The following is a 20,288-nucleotide window of genomic DNA, read 5'->3' on the forward strand; positions in this document are numbered from 1 at the left end:
GAAGGACATCTTCAAGGGGGTCTGTAGCTCGATGGAAGGTCCAATACACCCACTGGCTCGCTACTGTGGGTGTGTTGGACCTTCCATCGAGCTACAGACCCCCTTGAAGATGTCCTCCGCAGACGGGGACGAAACGTTGGGAATTGACACAGAATTCATCAACCGACCACGGCATAACAGCCCGGATAATTATAGTGGACATGACATTTCCGGCCGTGAAAGTCTACATTTCAGTATCATTTTGTCTCATCCTACACCATTGATCTGAGACTAGCAGCAGCCGGACTATGGAATAACCGTCCCATGCGGACGCTGCCGCTAATACCAGAACGCAAACCGCTGCCTTTGGAGCGATGTCGTGACTGGGGAATTTGGACTGCTGATGAGTGGATTCGCATTGTGTTTGGCGATGAAACATGGTTCTGCACTTCCTCAAATGACTACCATCGACAGGTAGGCGGAGACTTGGGAGAGAGGTCCAGAGGTTCCACTCTTCCAACGTTTTGGAGACACACAGCAGAGTTACTCCTAGCGTCTTGATGTGGGGGCCCATCGGTTACGACTTGTTACGGCTGGTACTGATTGAGAGAACTCTGACGGCACACCGGTACGTGACGGACATTCTGCGTCTTCGTGTTTCACCTCTCGTGTGACCGTATTGTGGTGCCATTTTTCAACAGGACAATGTTCGTACATACATAATATGTGTTCCTATAAAGTGCCTGCATGATGTTGAGGTCCTCCCGTGGCTAGCGAGATCCCCAGATCTGTCGACAATAGACACGTGTGGGACCAGCTCGGACATCGTTCCAGTGGCAATATCCTGGAAATCAAGGACAAGTTACACCAGTGGTGAACCATCTTGCGCCAGGGGAGCATACAACGGCCTTATGACACCCTTACCAGCTGAACAGTGCATGCCTCCAGGCAAGAGATGATGCATCGTCATACTGAGAAGTAGGCTCATACTGCCAAGTTCTTTCTCAATCTGGCTCGATTTTCTAATCACTGCAAAAACACCACATATCAACTCACCCCTGAAGTTTCATTTCGTTTCCTCCTCCCCTTCTACAAGAGGCAGCCAAATGAAAACGAGACGGATGGAAAAAAGCAAGTAAACTGTTAATTTCAAAAGTAATCGCCATAACTGTTAATATGTAAGAGAAGACCGTCAGTGCCTTCATGAAAAAATGTTTGCGGCTGCTTATGGAACCGTGATTGTATCCAGGTGTGCACCTCTTCATCCGAAGAGCAGTACACTGTATTTTCAACGCGTTTACATGCACTGTTATATTTTGTTATTTCATTCCCTATTGATCTGTCTTGCCACTTACTTAGCCAAAAATACACAGGTCAAGTAGTTTTTAGTGTGTGAGTTCGTAAGATGATAAAAATGTTGTATCACTCATCATTATTTTAAAATTAACAAACACCTAGTCCTCTTTACCAAAAATTTTCAGCGATTTTAATAGTAAAGGAAAACGATGAAAAGCAGTTGCCATAGATGTACTTTTTGATATGGTGCGGCGTCATATTGCAAAATAACTACAGTCGAACAAAACCGACGTTTCGCCTACAGTTGCAGAAGACCAATAATATCAACGGTTTTTAAAATTTTATTTGATGCAATGCACTGTAGAGCACCTCCTCTGTACATTATGTTGGGGTTAATTGAACAGTTTGTGAAAGCCGTACCCACAGATGGAGTACGTTTTAAGTATCTCTGCGAGGCGTTCCCTCGTCTATCAGAAGCGAAACTAGAGTAAAGCATGTTGATTATCTCTGAGATTCTAAAGTTAATATTAGTTTATAACGAAGTCACATTGTGGTAGAACAGTTCGTGACAGACAGAGAAAACTTAGATTAGATATGAATTCAGGTCCCAAAAAATATCAAGACTAATCCATCATCTAACAAAAAGTAATGACAAAATGTCTGTTTCACGGACTGTGTAAGGAAGAAAAAGACAAGAAACTCAAAGCAAAAATATCTGAATTCGCAAAAATTAACGCAGAAATTGGTCGTAAAAGAAAACCATTATTCCCAGTCCCTCCCTTTAGGAAAATGACTGGAGTTCCAGTGTCACCGACTTCTATTCCAGTAGCTCAGTCACTACAACACGCTGCGAAATGTTCCCGCTATAACAGATGTGACAACACAGGGATGTGACTCTACAGTAAGCGTGATGAATATTGTATCTTATCATATATCACGACTCCTAAAACAAGAAACGCCTCGTACATTTCATTACTGTGAAGAAATAACTGAGCGTCTTGAGTGTTAGATAGGTCGTCTTGCTTACAAAAAACATGAAACATCTAAAGTGAAGAAGTTAACCGCTAAACAGGGCAGTTGTGCTCTCAATTGTTTCCAGAGACGCAATGTTCGTATTCAGTTTTTTTACGAACTCTTCGTACAACGCATTCACCGGAACACGTATGAGTAGGGCTGATTCATGGGATGTCACTGTACCTGCCAGAGCAGCTTTCTAAATCGCGTTAATCCCGAGAGAAAGCTAAAGTCAGAGTTGAGACGACGGGGAAACGTTGGGTGCCGGACCACCGAAAAACATGATTCCAAGAAGGAAAAAAAAGGTTAGCTGCAAAATCGAATGGTAACGACATTCTGGATAGAATGACTCTCAAGAAGTCACTCACGGAATTACATCATGCACATCGGCGTTGAGAGCGTGCCCACTTACGCTGTTGTTGAATCACTGTGAACACTTAGATTAGAAAGAAAAGTAAGTGTCCCTGTCTTCAGTAGCGTAGTTATTTCGTACGTAGAAGTATTGATCAGTAGCAGAACTGTTTTGATAGTGATATTTCAGAAACCGCTGTGAGACGGTTGCTGGGAGGTTTCCGGCGCCTTTTTCCCAACATGGCAACCAAATGTCGAAAATTTCTAATGTTAAATGTGAATAAAAAAAACATTTCTTTATTACAGCGTAGCAACTGCAAGCCATTCATCAGTAATCATAATGATAGAACTACCTGTACTGGCAATTTCACTCGTGACGACTTTAGCATTAATCGTTCAGAAAACGTATAAAACGAAGAACATCTGTCCCAGACGATGAGGAACGTTAGTACAATTCTAATTTATGAAGAACGTTTAGAGTAGTGTCGTGTGCGCTATGAATGAATAGATAGGAGATGTTTTACATCATACAGCAGCAGCCAGTCACAAAATTCACATTGCTGAGGTTCCTGATTTGTATTCAGAGTTACGGATGGTTATCTTAAGAAACTGCCAGCGGTAAACAGTGTTAGAGAAGTACTCTTAGCTTAATCACTACTGCACTACAGTATATACAGGTAGGACTGATAGAAGATATGGAGGAGACCCAGCGGAGAGCGGCGCGTTTCGTCACAAGATCGTTTAATCGGCACGAGAGCGTTATCGAGATGCTCAACAGATTCCAGTGGCAATGTGTTACAAGACAGGTGTGCATCACGGATAGGTTTACTATTGAAATTTCGAGAGAGCACTTTACGGGAAAAGTCGGACAACATATTACTTCCTCCCACACATATCTCGCGTAAATGATCACGATGAGAAAATTTGAGAAATTATAACCAATGCAGGAATTTACCGCCAACCATTCATCCCACGCGTCATTCGCGAGTGGAATGTGGTAGGAGGGATCAGATATTGGTAACATAAGTAGCCCCCGACACCCACCATTAGGTGTTTTTCGGAGTGCGATGTAGATATAAATAGTGATTATGCGTTACAAGATTCTAGATTCCCTCAAAATAAAGGAAAGCTCAACAAAGCAGTTTTTGCGACTGGCAGCTACTGTGAGTCGTAAAAGATATCCACACCATTAACACAAGATCAGCGTAGACAACATAACTAATGGGGTATTCCCAAAAATAATTTTCACTCTGAAGTGGAGCGTGCACCGATTTGAAACTTACTAGTGGATTACAAATGGTGCAAGGTTCTGGGTTCGAGTCCCAGCACGGCGCACAGTTTCAGTCTGCCAGGACGTTTCAAATGTGGCGTTTGTTAATAAGAGTGCTCTCATCACTGAAACGAAGAGGCGCCGCACAGCACGCTGTTGTGGGCGAGCGGAGTTCACGTGACACGCAGAATCAATACTTTCGACCGAATTAAGAATCTTTACGTCCCATTATTATACACTACTGGCCATTAAAATTGCTATACCATGAAGATGACGTGCTACAGACGCGAAATTTAACCGACAGGAAGAAGATGCTGTGATATGCAAATGATTAGCTTTTCAGAAATTTCACACGATGTTGGCGCCGGTGGCGACACCTACAACGTGCTGACATGAGGAATGTTTCCAACCGATTTCTCATACACAAACAGCAGTTGACCGGCGTTGCCTTGTGAAACGTTATTGTGATGCCTCGTGTAAGGAGGAGAAATGCGTACCACCACGTTCCGACTTTGATAATGGTCGGATTGTAGTCTATCGCGATTGCGGTTTATCGTATCGCGAGATTGCTGCTCGCCGTGGTCGAGATCCAATGACGGTTAGCAGAATATGGAATAGGTGGGTTCAGGAGGATAATTCGGAACGCCGTGCTGGATCCCAACGGCATCGTATCACTAGCAGTCGAGATGACAGGCGTCATATCTGCATGGCTGAAATGGATCGTGCAGCCTCGTCTGGATCCCTGAGTCAACAGATGGGGACGTTTGCAAGACAACAACCATCTGCACGAACAGTTCGATGACGTTTGCAGCAGTATGGATTATCAGCTCGGAGACCATGGCTGCGGTTACCATTGACGCTGCATCACAGACAGGGGCGCCTGCGATGGTGTACTCAACGACGAACCTGGGTGTACGAATGGCAAAACGTCATTTTTTCGGATGAATCCAGGATCTGCTTACAGCCTTATGATGGTCGCATCCGTGTTTGGGCACATCGCGGTGAACACACATTGGAAGCGTGCATTAGTCATCGCCATACTGGTGTATCACCCTGCTTGATGGTATGGGGTGCTATTGGTTACACGTCTCGGTCAGCTCTTGTTCGCATTGATGGCACTTTGAACAGTGGACGCTACATTTCAGATGTGTTACGACCCGTGGCTCTACCCTTCATTCGATGCCTGCAAAACCCAATATTTCAGCAGGATAATGCACGACTGCATGTTGCACGTCCTGTATGGGCCTTTCTGGATGCAGAAAATGTTCGACTGCTTCCCTGGCCAGCACATTCCTCAGATCTCCCACCGATTGAATACGTCTGGTCAATGGTGGCCGAGCAACTGGCTCGTCACAATACGCCAGTCACTACTCTTGATGAACTGTGGTATCGTGTTGAAGCTCCATGGGCAGCTGTGCCTGTACACGCCATCCAAGCTCTGTTTGACTCAATGCCGAGGCGTATCAAGGCCGTTATTACGGCCAGAGGTGGTTGTTCAGGATACTGGTTTCTCAGGATCTATGTACCCAAATTGCATGTAAATGTAATCACATGTCAGTTCTAGTATAATATATTTGTCCAATGAATACCCGATTATCATCTGCATTTGTTCTTGGTGTAGCAATTTTAATAGCCGGTTGTGTAAAAATAATGGACGCAGCTTTGAAGTTAGAAGTTTCTTCTGTGATATCCTAGAGGTAATTAATTTAAAAGTTGGGCCATGTAAGCGGTGAAATCACTTTGCTTTTCACCATTTTAATCAAGAAGTTTTCTTCGTTTTCTCAATCAACATCCACCAAGTATCTGTGTTATTTTCTGCAGATTCTCCGTATGGTTTGAGTTCCAAATTGTCCTGCGCACACTCGCACACATGTGGCACAGCCGCTCCATGTGTGTATCTAAATTGTGGATACATGTCCGAAGGTAGTGCACATTGACGACCGTTCTACTTATAATTGTGCGTAGCATGTGACTTCTGTGTTACAGAACGTACGAGGATGATGTCTCCAGATCCATTAAACCTTTGAGAATGAGAAAAACCTCGAGGCTAGCTAGTCGCACATAACAAAGAACGATTTGTAAAATACACACAGGTGGAAACGATGTCATTCTTCAGAGTTAACGAGGCTGTGGTGACCACAGTCAGTCCTACGGCTTTGGATTCGTATCATGGGACTTATCCGTTTTTGAGAAAATTGTTAATTTTCTCTTTCTTATTTACAATTATCTCATTATTTTTGTTTAAGGAGTAGCCACGGACATGAGGCTCCACTCTTAAACTGCAATCCGTTCTCTAATAGGCCATCTTTTTCCAAAAAGAGAGCAACATTCTACAAAATCTTGTTCTCCGTGTAAAAAATACAACGGTCTTTGTTTTTGAAAATTTAATGTTCTTTTCTTGAAGCGCTCTTCAAGTATGAAGCTAAAAGCATGCTTAGGCGTGTAAAGGTCAACCTTAATCTAGGATGATAAACAAAAATTTGTGATTGTCAGGTGTTTGGACCAGAACGCGGGCAAGGAATTAAGCACCTCCAATTCTCAACGATAAGGTCTTCTCTCCGTAGCTAGAGACAAAACGGAATACAAATATCTTCAACATTTCGCGGCCCTGTCAGCAACTGTATAAATATTAATTTTAATTTTAATAATGAACAGCCTCAGTTGCACAGTTTACCTAGAATTTACCTAGGTTTCAGCCGGTATATCCCAACCTTCTTCAGAATAACAGTATCTATCGTTTGTCCATAGTGGACATCGTCAAGCTAAAACTACAAATCCATAAATTATCGACAGACTGTAAAACTTATCTGGCACTGCCTCGGCCCCACTTCGCGACCGCGATGTGGCAGCCACGAGTGCTGTACTGGAGTTCCATGCAGCACTCGTGTGTGATGTCCTTAGGTTAGATAGGTTTAAGTACACTTCCTGGCAGATTAAAACTGTGTGCCGGACCGAGACTCGAACTCGGGACCTTTGCCTTTAGCGGGCAAGTGCTCTACCAACTGAGCTACCCAAGCACGACTCACGCCCCGTCCTCACAGCTTTACTTCTGCCAGTACCTGTGAGGACGAGGCGTGAGTCGCGCTTGGGTAGCTCAGTTGGTAGAGCACTTGCCCGCTAAAGGCAAAGGTCCCGAGTTCGAGTCTCGGTCCGGCACGCAGTTTTAATCTGCCAGGAAGTTTCATATCAGTGCATACTCCGCTGCAGAGTGAAAATCTCATTCAGGTTTAAGTAGTTCTAAGTTCTAGGGGACTGATGACCATAGAAGTTAAGTCCCATAGCGCTCAGAGCCATTTGAACCATTTTTTGAACAGCACTCGTGGCTGCCGCATCGCGGTCGCGAAATGGGGCCAAGGCAATGCCAGATAAGTTTTACAGTTCGACAATAATTTATGGATTTGTAGTTTTAGCTTGACGATGTCCACTATCGACAAACGATAGATACTGTTATTCTGAAGAAGGTTGGGTTATCCCGACTGAAACCTAGGTAAATTCTAGGTAAACGGTGCAACTGAGGCTGTTCATTATTAAAATTAAAGCACAGTGTTAATAGCCATATTAACGTCAAACACACGAGGGCTAAATAGGGGAGGGAGGGCGGGGGTAAAAGTGAGCGGGGGTCGAAGATTCTGAAGCACGGCTACCCTCCCCCCCCCCCCTCCCCCACCCCCATTATCGTCATCAGTCTACATCCGCATGCATAATTTGCGAGGTACCTTGTGGCACGTGGCATTGGGCACTTTGCAACACTGCTAATCATTCCCTTCCCTGTTCCAGTAGCAAATGGAGCGAAAGGGAAACAACTGTCTACACGCTCCCGTGCGAGCCCTTATATCCCTTCTCCTACCTTCGCAGTCCTTAAGCGAAATGTACGTTGGTGCCAATAGAATCGTTCTGCTGTCAGCTGTAAATGCTGGTTCTTTAAATAGCGTTTCGCGAAAAGCAAGTCGTCTTCCCTCCACGGATTCCCATTTGAGTTCACGGAGCATTTCAGTAACAGTCGCCTGTTAATCTAACCTACTGGTAAAAGCTCTAACAGCACACTTGTGAGTTCTACGGTGTCTTCCTTCAATCTGAGCTAGCTTCGACCCTGAAGATGGGGCTCACAGGTGTTCTATACACGAGCAAATACTTTCCTAGAATTCTCTCAATAAACCCAAGTCAACTTGTCGCCTTTCCTACTACCGACCTTATGTGCTCGTTCCATTTCATTTCGCTTTGCAACTTTACGCCGAGGGATTCAGTCGACGAGACTGAGTCAAGCAGCACACCATTAATACTGAATTCGCACACTAGAGGATAGTTTTTCCTACTCATCTGCAAAAGCTGTCATTCATCACGCCAAACAGAAATTCTGTGTAAGTAAGCCTGTCTCCTTCTATCGTAATTTAACATCGACACTTTTCCGCACACTACAGTGATCAGTAAACAGACGCAGATTACTACTCACTCTGTTTTTCAGACCGTTTATGTGTACAGAGAACAAAAGCGATCCTATCACTCTTCCCTGGGGCTGTTCTGAGGATGCCCTTGCCTCTGACGAATCAACAGGTGGGTCTTTAATAACTAAACCCATTAAAATACAATCTTTCCATCTCATCCAAGGACTACCATTCTGGAATCAACAGCTTACAATTACGCTGACTGTATATTGTATAGTGCCTGAATGTGAATCAAATAAATATTAAATAAAAAAATAATATCGGATCGGAATCACAACAGTGTTGGAGGGGAGTGAGGTAAACGACGTGGCGAATTAATTTGTTACTTACCCATTTCTGAAATCAAATAAAGAAAGTATGAAAACCATGACTCTGCGCGATCCCTTAGAAACGGAACCACAGTCGGTTTAAATAAGGGCTCAGCGCTTGCCAAGCACTCTGCTCGAAGACAGTGCTGTTAGCCGGGTTGCCGACTTTCCGTGCGCCACGCCAGTAGGAAATCTTGACAAGCGAGGTATGGTATGCCAAACGATTTTAGTTGGCTACGGGTGCAGTTGGAGATGGCTTCACGTCGTAAAAGAACTAATAGGAAATTGAAATCTATAAACCACTACATTAAGGCATCGTTCAAATTCGAGAAACTGTAATAGTAGTGTCATAAGCTTACGAGTTCACTCGAATCAATAGGTGAAAAGCTCTAGATATCGAGTGTTCAAACTAGCTATCAGCTTTTGCTTTCACGGACAACAGAAACTAAGAAAAGCTCTACAACAATTGGAGCAACGAATTAAAATCATTAATGATCCCTTAATCTCAATTGTATTTTGTCGGAACTAAGTGAATTCGAAGGCAACGGCCTTGCCGCAGTGGATACACCGGTTCCCGTGAGATCACCAAAGTTAAGCGCTGTCGGGCGTGGCTGGCACTTGGATGGGTGACCATCCAGCCGCCATGTGCTGTTGCCATTTTTCGGGGTGCACTCAGCCTCGTGATGCCAATTGAGGAGCTACTCGACCGAATAGTAGCGGCTCCGGTCAAAGAAAACCATCATAACGACCGGGAGAGCGGTGTGCTGACCACACGCCCCTCCTATCCGCATCCTCAGCTGAGGATGACACGGCGGTCGGATGGTCCCGATGGGCCACTTGTGGCCTGTCGACGGAGTGCTAAGTGAATTCGAACGTGGGAAAATTGTTGGTGCTCGTATGGTAAGTGATTCCGTAAACCAGGTAGCTAGTTACTATTTCAAAAGGCACCTTATCGAAAACTTATAAAGCTTATAGGGAAAGCGGAAAAACATTATCCCCTAACGCACAACGCGTACGGAAGTGTGTGACATACAGTCGTTGAAGAGGATTGTGACGAAAAAGAAGATGGCAACAGCTGCCAAAATCATTACAGAACTGAATGACGCACTCTCGAGCCCTGTCAGCGCAAAAAAAAAGAAGGAAGTTCCATAAGGTGGCATTCCAAAACTACTAATTAGTGATGCAAGCCCATAACAGGGAAACGTGGTGCAAGGTCGCATTAATTCCAAGGGTTACGTGACCATATTGGCTGATCACGTCCATCTTAGGGTGCAATATTTGTTTGCCAATGGTGACGCCAGGTTCAGAGGCAAGAAGGCCCCTGTTCTCAAATCTCACAGTCCAGGACTAGTTTTGTGAGCACGACGATGAACTGTCATGTCTCCTCCGGTCACTAGATGAGCGGATCTCATTATTATTGATCCTCCGTGGTCTGCTTTGGAGAGACAGATGCGTTATCGCTGTCCAGTTCCATCATTATTACTTGGACTTGCCACTATTTTGTAGCAATAATGGTAAAGGTTTCTTTAAAAACATACAAGGCTTATACTTATTCTTTCCGAGAGTACTGGAAGCATTTTTGAATGTCAGGGCTTTTCCTACGCTGAATTAGATTTGGTAGTTTTGTGTTTTTGGTGTTTTCATACTTTTATCCACCGCGCCCCCCCCCCCCCCCCCCCCCCGTATGTGTTGTGGGTAAAATGGAGAACATGATCTGCCAGCAGGTCTCCGTATCGTTTTCTGGTAAGAGGGACCTTGGTAGACATACCATGGATCCTATTTTACACGACCTAGATTTCCTTATAGCAGGGCATCATCACCACAATCAAATATACCCCGCTTTCACACTGCATTTAGTCACACTAATAACTTGTGACGGGAGTGCTTTTCCAACAAGCATCAATCCGGATGGCTCCCATATCCATTTAGAGCATCCAGTGGCCATATTACTTCACACGATCTAAACTCTGTACTCCATTCTGATGTGTGGTTAGTAGAGACGATGGCTTCTAGGAGGGTTAGAACTTTAATAGTGGCAACTATTTATTTACAGCTCGTACAAAATAGATACGTGTTTAAAAGTTATACTGAACTTCAAAGTAGTTACCAGCATTGTGTATAACCCGTTGCCAGCGATGTGGAAGTCGTAGGATACTCTTAGCAGTGCCAATTGTGTTGACAGTTCGAGCGGCGCGGTCTATTGCCCGACGAATTTGTAGCAGTTCTTAAGAGAATGAGGTGAAATGTTTCCTTCAGTTTAGAAATCAAGTTGAAGTCACGAGGACTTAAGTCAGGTGAGTGCTGTAGGTGGTATAGCACTTAGCAGCCCCATCAGTCAAACAAACCAGTAACAGCTTGCACTGTATGTGCTTGAGTATTGTCCTGAAAAATGATGGCCAGGACCTGCAGAAAGTGTCATCACTTCTGTCTCTAAGCTGGTCGTAGGTTGTGTTCCAAAAATGAACAGCACAGAGACAGAAATGATGACACTTTCTGCAGGACCTGACCATCATTTTGCAGGAGAGTGTTCAAGCACGTACAGTGCAAGCTGTTACTGATTTGTTTGACTGATTGGGCTGCTAAGTGCTATACCACCAACTGCACTCCCCTGATTTAAGCCCTCGTGAGTTCAACTCGTTTTCTGAACTGAAGGAAACACTTCACCGCATTCTCTTCAGAACTGCTACAAATTCGTCAGGCGATAGACCGCGCCGTTCGAACTGTCAACACAACTGGCACTGCTAAGACTATCCTACGACTTCCACATCGCTGGCAACGGGTTATACACAATGCTGGTGACTACTTTGAAGGTCAGTAAAACTTTGAAACACGTATCTATTTCGTACGAGCTGTAAATAAATAGTTGCCACTATTAAAGTTTCATCCCTCTTATATTCCTTCATCCGAAATAGTCTCTGTACTCAGTGAAGTGCTGTTATTTAAGCTAATTATGTGAGACAGTGGCTTCTATAACGCAAGACGAGAAGGTGATCGCCGTTATCTACATGTTATTAGCCACCAGTTCAATGACAGTTTTATTCCTACACTGTGCTACACTGTGGTAAGCCCATAGAGCCAAATTTAGTCCTCCGTGACTTTCATGCACAAATTTCCAATAAATTTTTAATTTTACAAAAAGAGTTTACAGTACTGATTGATTCATTATTCTAATCTTCAATGAATTCTAAGCGGTTGTGAAACCCAGCGAAAGAAAGCCATTGTCGTTTAGATTTCTGTGGTTTGCTATATCACTTAAGAGGAAGTTAGGATGATTTCTTTCACAAGGCCGATTCCGTCAGCCATCTCTATGTTTGTGATCTAAAGCTTATCCATTTACAATTCTATCGGGGCAGTTATTAATTACAGTAAATACAATCTCCAACAGAAACGTCCATTAAGAAAGGCTACTAGTTTCCGAAGATTAATCTTTCATCTTCAGGTATATGATCATGTGCAGTGATAACCATACGGCTTGGAATGGGTGGCTTGCCTTCAATAAAATGGGCTGGGAACCCGATTGCTCTGGAAGGCCAACATCATGTGGCGAAGCACGCCTAATATTCTTCCTGGTGCCACGGTTGGAGGTTGGAAACCAATTCTGTGCCCCGTGGTTATGATTTCCCATTATTAAAACTGCCTGACGCTGGAAGATTATTTTCTTCGAAACCGGTAATCTTTAAAAAAGGACATTAAAACAGAATGGAACTATATTTACTTTAAAATCTGATGCATTTTTCTGACTATAATGATCATGAAGGTAACTGTTTGTTATACCTTCCATCTTGTTCGCTCGCCTCCCGCACCAGGCTACATCGCTCAACAAGGCCACATTCGCATGCTTCCCATAGCCTTTTGAGAGCTCAGATAATGTTCTGTCTCTAATGAGGCGAAGGGTAATATTTGCTCTTAAGTAAAAATAAATCTGCTCGTCACTATGTTTCAGGTTGTTTAGTACTGCATATCTGCTGTATTTCCTGTTCCTAGCAGGGCAAAACAAATTAAAGGAGTGGCTCTGCCCTCTCTAAACCTGACGTTTCGATTCGTTTACACTGACGTACCGGATCACACATCACTACGCAACACGTGTTCTTTTCTGCTGTTCCAAACTTTGCAGAGGCTATCTTGTTACGTTTGTAAACTTGTCGGGAAAAGCATATTTACCCTGTACAGTTTCAAGGCGGAATATTATTTCATCCTTACAACAAGATGTAGGTTGTAGTAAACGGTAAATGAAACAGCATTACGCGCGGTCATTCTCTTGGATCTCTAGCTTTCACCGATGGTCTATCGCTGTAGAGTGAAAGGTTCCACCGCGAAACAAATTTTAGGTCGTCGCTAAACCACGTTCTATCTCCTGCTAGCTCTGCACTGTGAGGTAGCGAAAGATTATAGAATTTTGTGGGGCGAAGTGAAGGATTCGATTCTGGAAACTTGATTCATGCGGCGCTCTAATTGCGCTATTTGGGTGGGCGGCATCACTGTCACTTTACGAACTGTGTGCGTTTCATCGCCACACCAGATCTCGCATTCCATCTTCTCAGTTGCTATTGTAGTCTTCAATCCGAAGACTAGTGTGATGCAGCTCTCCACGCCATTCTATCCGATATAAGGCCCATTCACCGCGTGTAACTACCGCAAGCTACATTCATTTGAACCTGCTTACTCTATTTAAGTCGTGGTCTCCCTTTGCAGTCTTTACCCTAAAACTACCTCCATTACCAAATAGACATTCCTTGATGCGTAATGATGAGCCCTATCAACCGATTGTTTCTTGCAGTCATGTTGTACCATAAAATTGCTTTCTCATCACTTTGATTCAGTAACTCCTCATTAATAATCCGATTCCATTTAATCTTAACCATTATTTTGTAGCAGCACGTTTGAAAAAAATCTATTCTTTTTCTCTGAGATCGATGTCATCGACGTTTCACTACTGTACGAGTCTACAATCTAGACAGATTCCGTCAGAAAAGACTCCCTAACACTTAAACTTATGTTCGATGTTAATTAACTTCTATTTTTCAGAAATGTTTTCCTTGTTGTTGCCAGTCCGTATCATCTATGCCCCTCCTTCAGCAGCAGTCACTTATAAGCAGAAGTTCTCTATTACTGTAGTGTCCTGTTACCTAATTCCCTCAGCATCGCCTGTTTTAGTACGACTCGACTCCATCACCTTCTTTAAAAATTTTTTGAAATTTAATTCGTAAGAATTTCGGGACAATATCCACTCCGTTCAGCCGCTTTTCTGTTTTGGTGCCTTCTCCCCGAATTTTAATTCCCTTTCCAAATTTCTCTTTGGTTTTCTTTACTGCTTGCCCAACGTACTTACTGAATAACATCGGGGCTAGGCTACAACCCCGTCTCTCTCCCTTCTCAAACAATACTTCCCTTTCGAGTCCTTCGACTCTTACAGCTACAGTCTGGTTTCTGTACAAGCTGCGTACAACCTTTCGCTCCCTTTTTATTTACAGAAGAATGGAAATAATGATAGAAGCTGAATTTGTGGAAGATCAGATAGGGTTCCGAAGAAATGTGCAAACACGCAAGGCAATACTGGCTGTACGACTTATCCTAAACTGAAGAAAGGCAAGCCTGCGTTTGTAACACTTGTAAATTTGAAGGAAACGTTTGACAGTGTTAACTGGAACACACTCTTTCTGAGTTACAACTGAACAAAAAGTAATCGTAGCGTCAGTCATTCGTTCCGATTGTAGTTTATTGTTGCATGACCTCTGTGGCAGTCGTTTTCAGAATTGATAGCACCAGTGGTTAACTGAAAACAAAGAAACATGACAGCCTATAGTTATTTGTAAATAAGAGAGAGGCCGTACACTTGAATGGTAACGTACCATCGGGGAGTTTTTCTGGGGCGGTTGTTGTGGATTCCCGTGAGAAACGCATACAAATATAGCACAAGAGCCAAACTGTATTTGATGAATACCTCTTGAGAAATAAAACTCCGAAATCCCATTGAGAAATTCAGAACTGCACGACAATGTTCGACTGAAAGGACCTATGCGATTTAGATAAACACAGCAAACGTAAATCTGAATGACTCAACAGAAGTCTCCGTCCTGCCGAAAGCGAGTCCAATGTGTTACCAAGGCGACACCTCGCTCCGTCTCCGAGGTTGTGCTCAGTCTTTAATGATCTCCTCGTTGACGACACGTTAAAGCCTGACCTTCCTTACTTCATTCCTTAGAGGCGGTTAGTACCACGTACACGCTCACCTTGCAGCTACGTCGCATGCTCCCTAAGATATTTGTAAAATTGGGTTAGGCAACAGAAGATTTTTCTAAAGTGTGCGCCCGTAGGAAATAATAAGTAATTGTCTTTCTCTTGGTGCCGAAACATTTCACCCACCCATTCATAATGGTGCCCGAGCATTAGCACCGAAACTCAAAGAAAATTATACTTACGAATCTTTTCTCATGCAGCTAATTTGGGCCACATATGTCAGTCATGTTACGGTACACGGCAAAATTATTTCCAGGAGCGATAGAAAGCTGGACCCTGACCGTTTAGGTCATGCTAATACCATATTAGCAAAGTAGTCAAACATGAAAAACAAGTTTCCCTGATTTCTGATATGCTAAGAGCTCGTCTGTCATTTTCAGTGATAGATGTGGAACAAAGATCTTAATTAAGGGCGGTGTTTTCTGACTGTAAAGTGCAGTTGTTCCATACAAATGAATACACAGGTCCACACTGTATGCAATAAAAATGTAGTGAAGTGTCATTAAACGACATCGACTACATTTCTCGAACAATTTTTGTACGAAGTTGCATATTTAGCTATCGACGTATGTTTCCTCTTGATTATGCTTTAAGGAGGGATATTAGAACATATTCTTTAACATTTGGAATCAATTTTATTACTAATCATCTCTCTTCGAAGCAAATGAAAATGATATTAATACTACACGTGCACGGAATCCAGCTCGGAGAAACAACGATTTATGAAATTTAAAAATAATTATTCGGCCTTTCGGCTACTTGCGGAAATCTTATCAAGCTGAATGAAGACATATTCATTCAGACATTTTTCGCATTGCTACCGAGAAAATATTTTTAAAAAAGACGATTTACCTCAGAGTGTTGTGAAGCAACAAACGCGCTGCACTTGCAACTGTCGTTCACATCAACATGGCTGAACTTATGCCACGAAATGGTCGCCAGTGCAGTGGAGGAATATTCCATACTGCAGGTAGATTCCAAAACTCCGTAGAGTGATTCAGCTAAGATTAGAAACACGATCAAGAAATACTGCTTGTCTGTATGTAAAATAGAAGCAGAGTGATAGTTAATTAAATTAATTGAAGAATGTGTGTATAATTAGGATTAGACATCTCGCATCTGAGTTTCCACTGCGATTAGGAAACGTAGATTGAATTTCACTCTTAACTGTCCAACTTACCATTAAGAAAGTTGCGCTCATGTAAGAATGAGACATTGAATGTTGCGGGAGGAAACTTCGTCCAGTGAGTTGGAGAGTTTCTGTGGGACGTTGAGGGGAGTGTCAACACAGAGACCACACATCGCAATAATTCTGTCTCACTTCTTGGGTTCTGCATGATAATTATTCTGCTATTGCACATATAAATTCGAATGATTGTATTATTCTCCTATAAGCAAACGACTCTTACCACGATAAATCCGACCACCGCACACGCCGGACTTTCGCTTTCCGTTATCGTGCGGTACTCGCAACAGCGCTTGGTCATTATGGCGCAACTGCGCAGTAGTGTCCCCTGACTCCAACCTCGCACTCAGCAATGTATATTCTAGAAAACCAAAGCTGCATAAGAGTACGATTCAATTTCTTTGGTCCAATTATTGATATGAGTACCCTCACAGCCTTGAGTTCGTCCAGTAGTTCCAGAACACCAACTACAGAGGAAAGACCGTTGCTTCTACCAAGGCCTAAGGCGGACCTTTTAGTTAGGTACTGACCATCACTGAGGACAAAGGCGAACACTACCTTAGAACTACTTTCACAGCTTAAAATCTAGAGCCCGTGTTTTCCCAAAAGATAATACGCAGTATCATACGACTGGAATATCAATGAGCCGCAACTGGAGTCGTTCAGTTCATACAAATAGCTAGGTGTAACAATTTGTGGGGGTATGAAACGGAACGATCACATCAGTTCAGTCGAAGGTAAAGGAGATGGCAGACACCGATTCGTAGTTAGTTAATGTTCCATGGATCATTTGTACGAATATTCGTAATGATGTGGAAGGAATCATTTTACACTCACGTTACACGTTAATTTGTAAATATAGTTACATGCTGACTACCTGCAAGGTGTTTTCTAATATAGATGTGAATAATGAATGTCATATTTTTCCACTTGTATTGTATTTATGTACATGACTGTTCCTTTTGAACTGCAATGGATTATTTACGACAAACTACGGGGATTGAATGAAAAGTAATGCCTCCACCGTCTTTAATTGGGTTTGGATGGGAATATTTTAATAAATCAAACGCATAAATAATCCTTAGAATGTGATCTTTAATTAACAATATTCACTTTTCGCCAACGATGAACAAGTTTACTGAAGCTATCACCGAAGAAGTCGATACTCTGTTTCCGCAACCACAGTCTCGCATTTCTCTCAACGTCTTCATCAGAAGCATAATGATGTCCCCGCAGATCGTCTTTCGCTATCGAGAACACATGGAAGTCAGAGGGTGCTAAATCTGGAATGTACAGAGGATGCCGTGCGGTGGTGAGATTTCATTTCAGGGGTCAGCATCCGGTGCACCTACCGTCCACAGATCTTCCGATAGCCAAGCAAAGCAATAATGTGACCCACTCGTTCTTGTGAAATGCCGATTGTGCTTGCAGTTTCTCTCTGAGTGATACAAAGATCGTCGTGAATCAATCTGTCAACACTTTGCTTGTGAAACTCCGTGGTTGCTGTCACAGGACGCCCAACTCTTGTTTGACACGCAGGTCAGATGTTCCCGCCTCAACATCTTTAAACTTACTCGCCCACCGACGCACAGTATTCACATCAACATAATCACCATAAACTGCTTTCATTCTCTGATGAATCTCCTTTGGGGTGACACCTTCTGCTGTCAAGAATTCAATGACTGCACGTTGCTTAAATCGCACTGACCGACCGTCTGCGCAGGGTTCCATACTTTACACTGTAACAACACAACCGTCCACTGTTAAGGCTTCCCGCCAGCTGGAGCTGTGGAGAAGAGGCTACGGAAGAAGCCAGTACCTGCCGCATACCAATGGTGCAAACTGTTGAAGAGTTACGAAAGTGGAGGCATTACTTTTCAGTCAACCGTCGTACATCAGGGAATAAATATACTGTGAAGCAATAATAAAAATACCAAACTCCTGAAACAGATGTCTACAAGATGGTCGTGGGTGAGCACCATATATTATTCTCACAGTACGTTTCTGAGCAATGAAGACTCTCTTTCAAAGAATTGAGTTACCCCAGAACATTATTCCATGTTACATTACTGAATTAAATTACGCAAAATACGTCAACCTACTAATTTTTCTCTCCCCAAGATAGTCACTGAATCTAAGCGCAAATGTGGTTGAAATAAGTTATTTTAAGAGTTACAAAATGAGTTTTCTCCAGTTTAAATTCTCATCAATATGGACATCTAAAAACTTTGAAGTGCCCATCCCCAATTATTATTTCCTCGTCATGTGATATCACTGGCATAGTACCTCTAGATGTGCAGAACTGAATATGTTGTACAGGAAATGTACAGCTGCGAATATGGACAACTATCAGCTGTATAATGGAATGACGGCAATGAAAATTTGTGCCGGACCGGGACTCGAAAAATGGTTCAAATGGCTCTGAGCACTATGGGACTTAACATCTGAGGTCATCAGTCCTCTAGAACTTAGAACTACTTAGACCCAACTAACCTAAGGACATCACACACGTCCATGCCCGAGGCAGGATTCGAACCTGCGACCGTAGTGGTCGCGCGGTTCCAGAGTGAAGCGCCTAGAACCGCTCGGTCACAACGGCCGGCTACCGGAACTCGATCCGAGATTTCCCGCTTATTGCGAGCGGTCGCCTTAACATTCGGCTACCCAAGCACGACTCACGGCCACACCCAAACTTCCACATGTCGTCAACCATGGGTCTACAAGTTGTACTCCTACATCCATTATGTATATTCCCGTGCAGGGGAGACAGTTTACTTGAAAATCGTTGGCCCGGTGTCGACGGATAAATATAGCAGTGTCTGTGTTATTCCGAATTACGATCGATTTCAGGTCCGGTTCAAATTTTCGCTGTCGTTATTCCATTATACAGCTGATGGTTGTCCGTATTCGCGACTGCGAATACATTTCCTGTGTTTCATGACTGCCGTAGTCGCTGTAGTGTCGATCCTCCGGACAAGCATGCATGTTAGAAGGTAAACTGCATAGAAATTGGGAAAAACGCAGGCATTGCAGTAATGTATCGCCTGAATATGTTGCGTCTTTTCGAAACTGAGAGTGAGACCATTCGCAGAAAATTGGTAGTGTACCGGAAAAACGCAGCTACATAGCAGAATATTCTGGGCTAATTAGCCCTTGTCGAATGAGTTTCTTGGATAAATCCAACGTTTCTTCCCCAGTTGTGGAGGACATAGTCAAGGGGGAGGAGGAAAGGTTGTATGTTCTGTGACTGTTTGATTCACACCATGACCCGAGCATTCAGCCCTTTAAAGATGTCCTCCATTGATGGGAACGGAACGTTGCTTTTGTCCAAGAAATTCATTCCACCACAGCATCATTAGCCAGAAATATTCTGTTAAGTGATTGCATTTTCCTGGTATTCTTCCTGTGAACCGGTCTGCCACCTGTTTCATCTTAGACTGAGCCTATGTGATCGTTCCATTTCATATCCCCACAGATTGTTACACCCAGTTATTTATGTGAATTGAATAACTGGACTTGTGGTTCACGCATATTGTAGTCCTGTTGTAGTCTGCGGTAATTCTTTTTATCTATTGAGAAAAATCAAAGAATATTTTAATAAGTATGACTTTTCCGTCCACGAAAGGCTACATTTAAAAAAGAAATACAGTAAGTCTACAAAACAGGTAGCTTACAAAACACTCGTGCAACTCATCCTAGAATATTGTTCAAGTGTTGAGGACCCACATCAAATGGGGGTGTACAAAGAAGAGCAGCACGAACAGTTACAGATTCATTTGGCTCACTGAAGAGCGCACGGCGATACAGAAAAACCTTAATTGGCAAACGCTTTAAGACAGACAGACGCCATGGATAACGCGAAAGCATACTCACAAAGTTTCAAGAACCAGTATTAGGGAAGGCTCCAAAAATATGCTACAGCCCTCTACTTGTCGCTTCCGTAGAGAGCTTGAAGGTGAAAAGTATTACAGCGCACTCAGACGCATTTGAGCAGTCATCCCTGCCGCGCTTCACATGCAGATGGACAGGGATACCAACCTAATGTAAAGGTACAGCGAAAAGTACCCACACCCATGAGTTTCATAGTGGTGAATACTATCGATGTAGAACTTAGAATAGACACAGGTAACAGTAACGAGTCAGTTGCTAAATATTTATTTCCGTTAAACTGTCCTAGTACATTGCCAGGCTCTTCTTCAGAAGAG

General features: G+C 43.2%; 1 protein-coding gene and 1 pseudogene across 1 annotated transcript in view; one reads left to right on the forward strand and one right to left on the reverse strand.

Annotated features, from left to right (window-relative positions):
* LOC124788137 (mucin-5AC-like) overlaps nt 1-20,288 on the reverse strand; it is a 329,966-nt gene that overhangs the window by 304,398 nt on the left and 5,280 nt on the right. The window lies entirely within an intron of this gene.
* Nucleotides 9,201-9,317, forward strand: LOC124791194 (annotated as a pseudogene).

Source organism: Schistocerca piceifrons, chromosome 3 (assembly GCF_021461385.2).
Source record: "Schistocerca piceifrons isolate TAMUIC-IGC-003096 chromosome 3, iqSchPice1.1, whole genome shotgun sequence".
Taxonomy (NCBI): Eukaryota; Metazoa; Arthropoda; class Insecta; order Orthoptera; family Acrididae; genus Schistocerca; species Schistocerca piceifrons.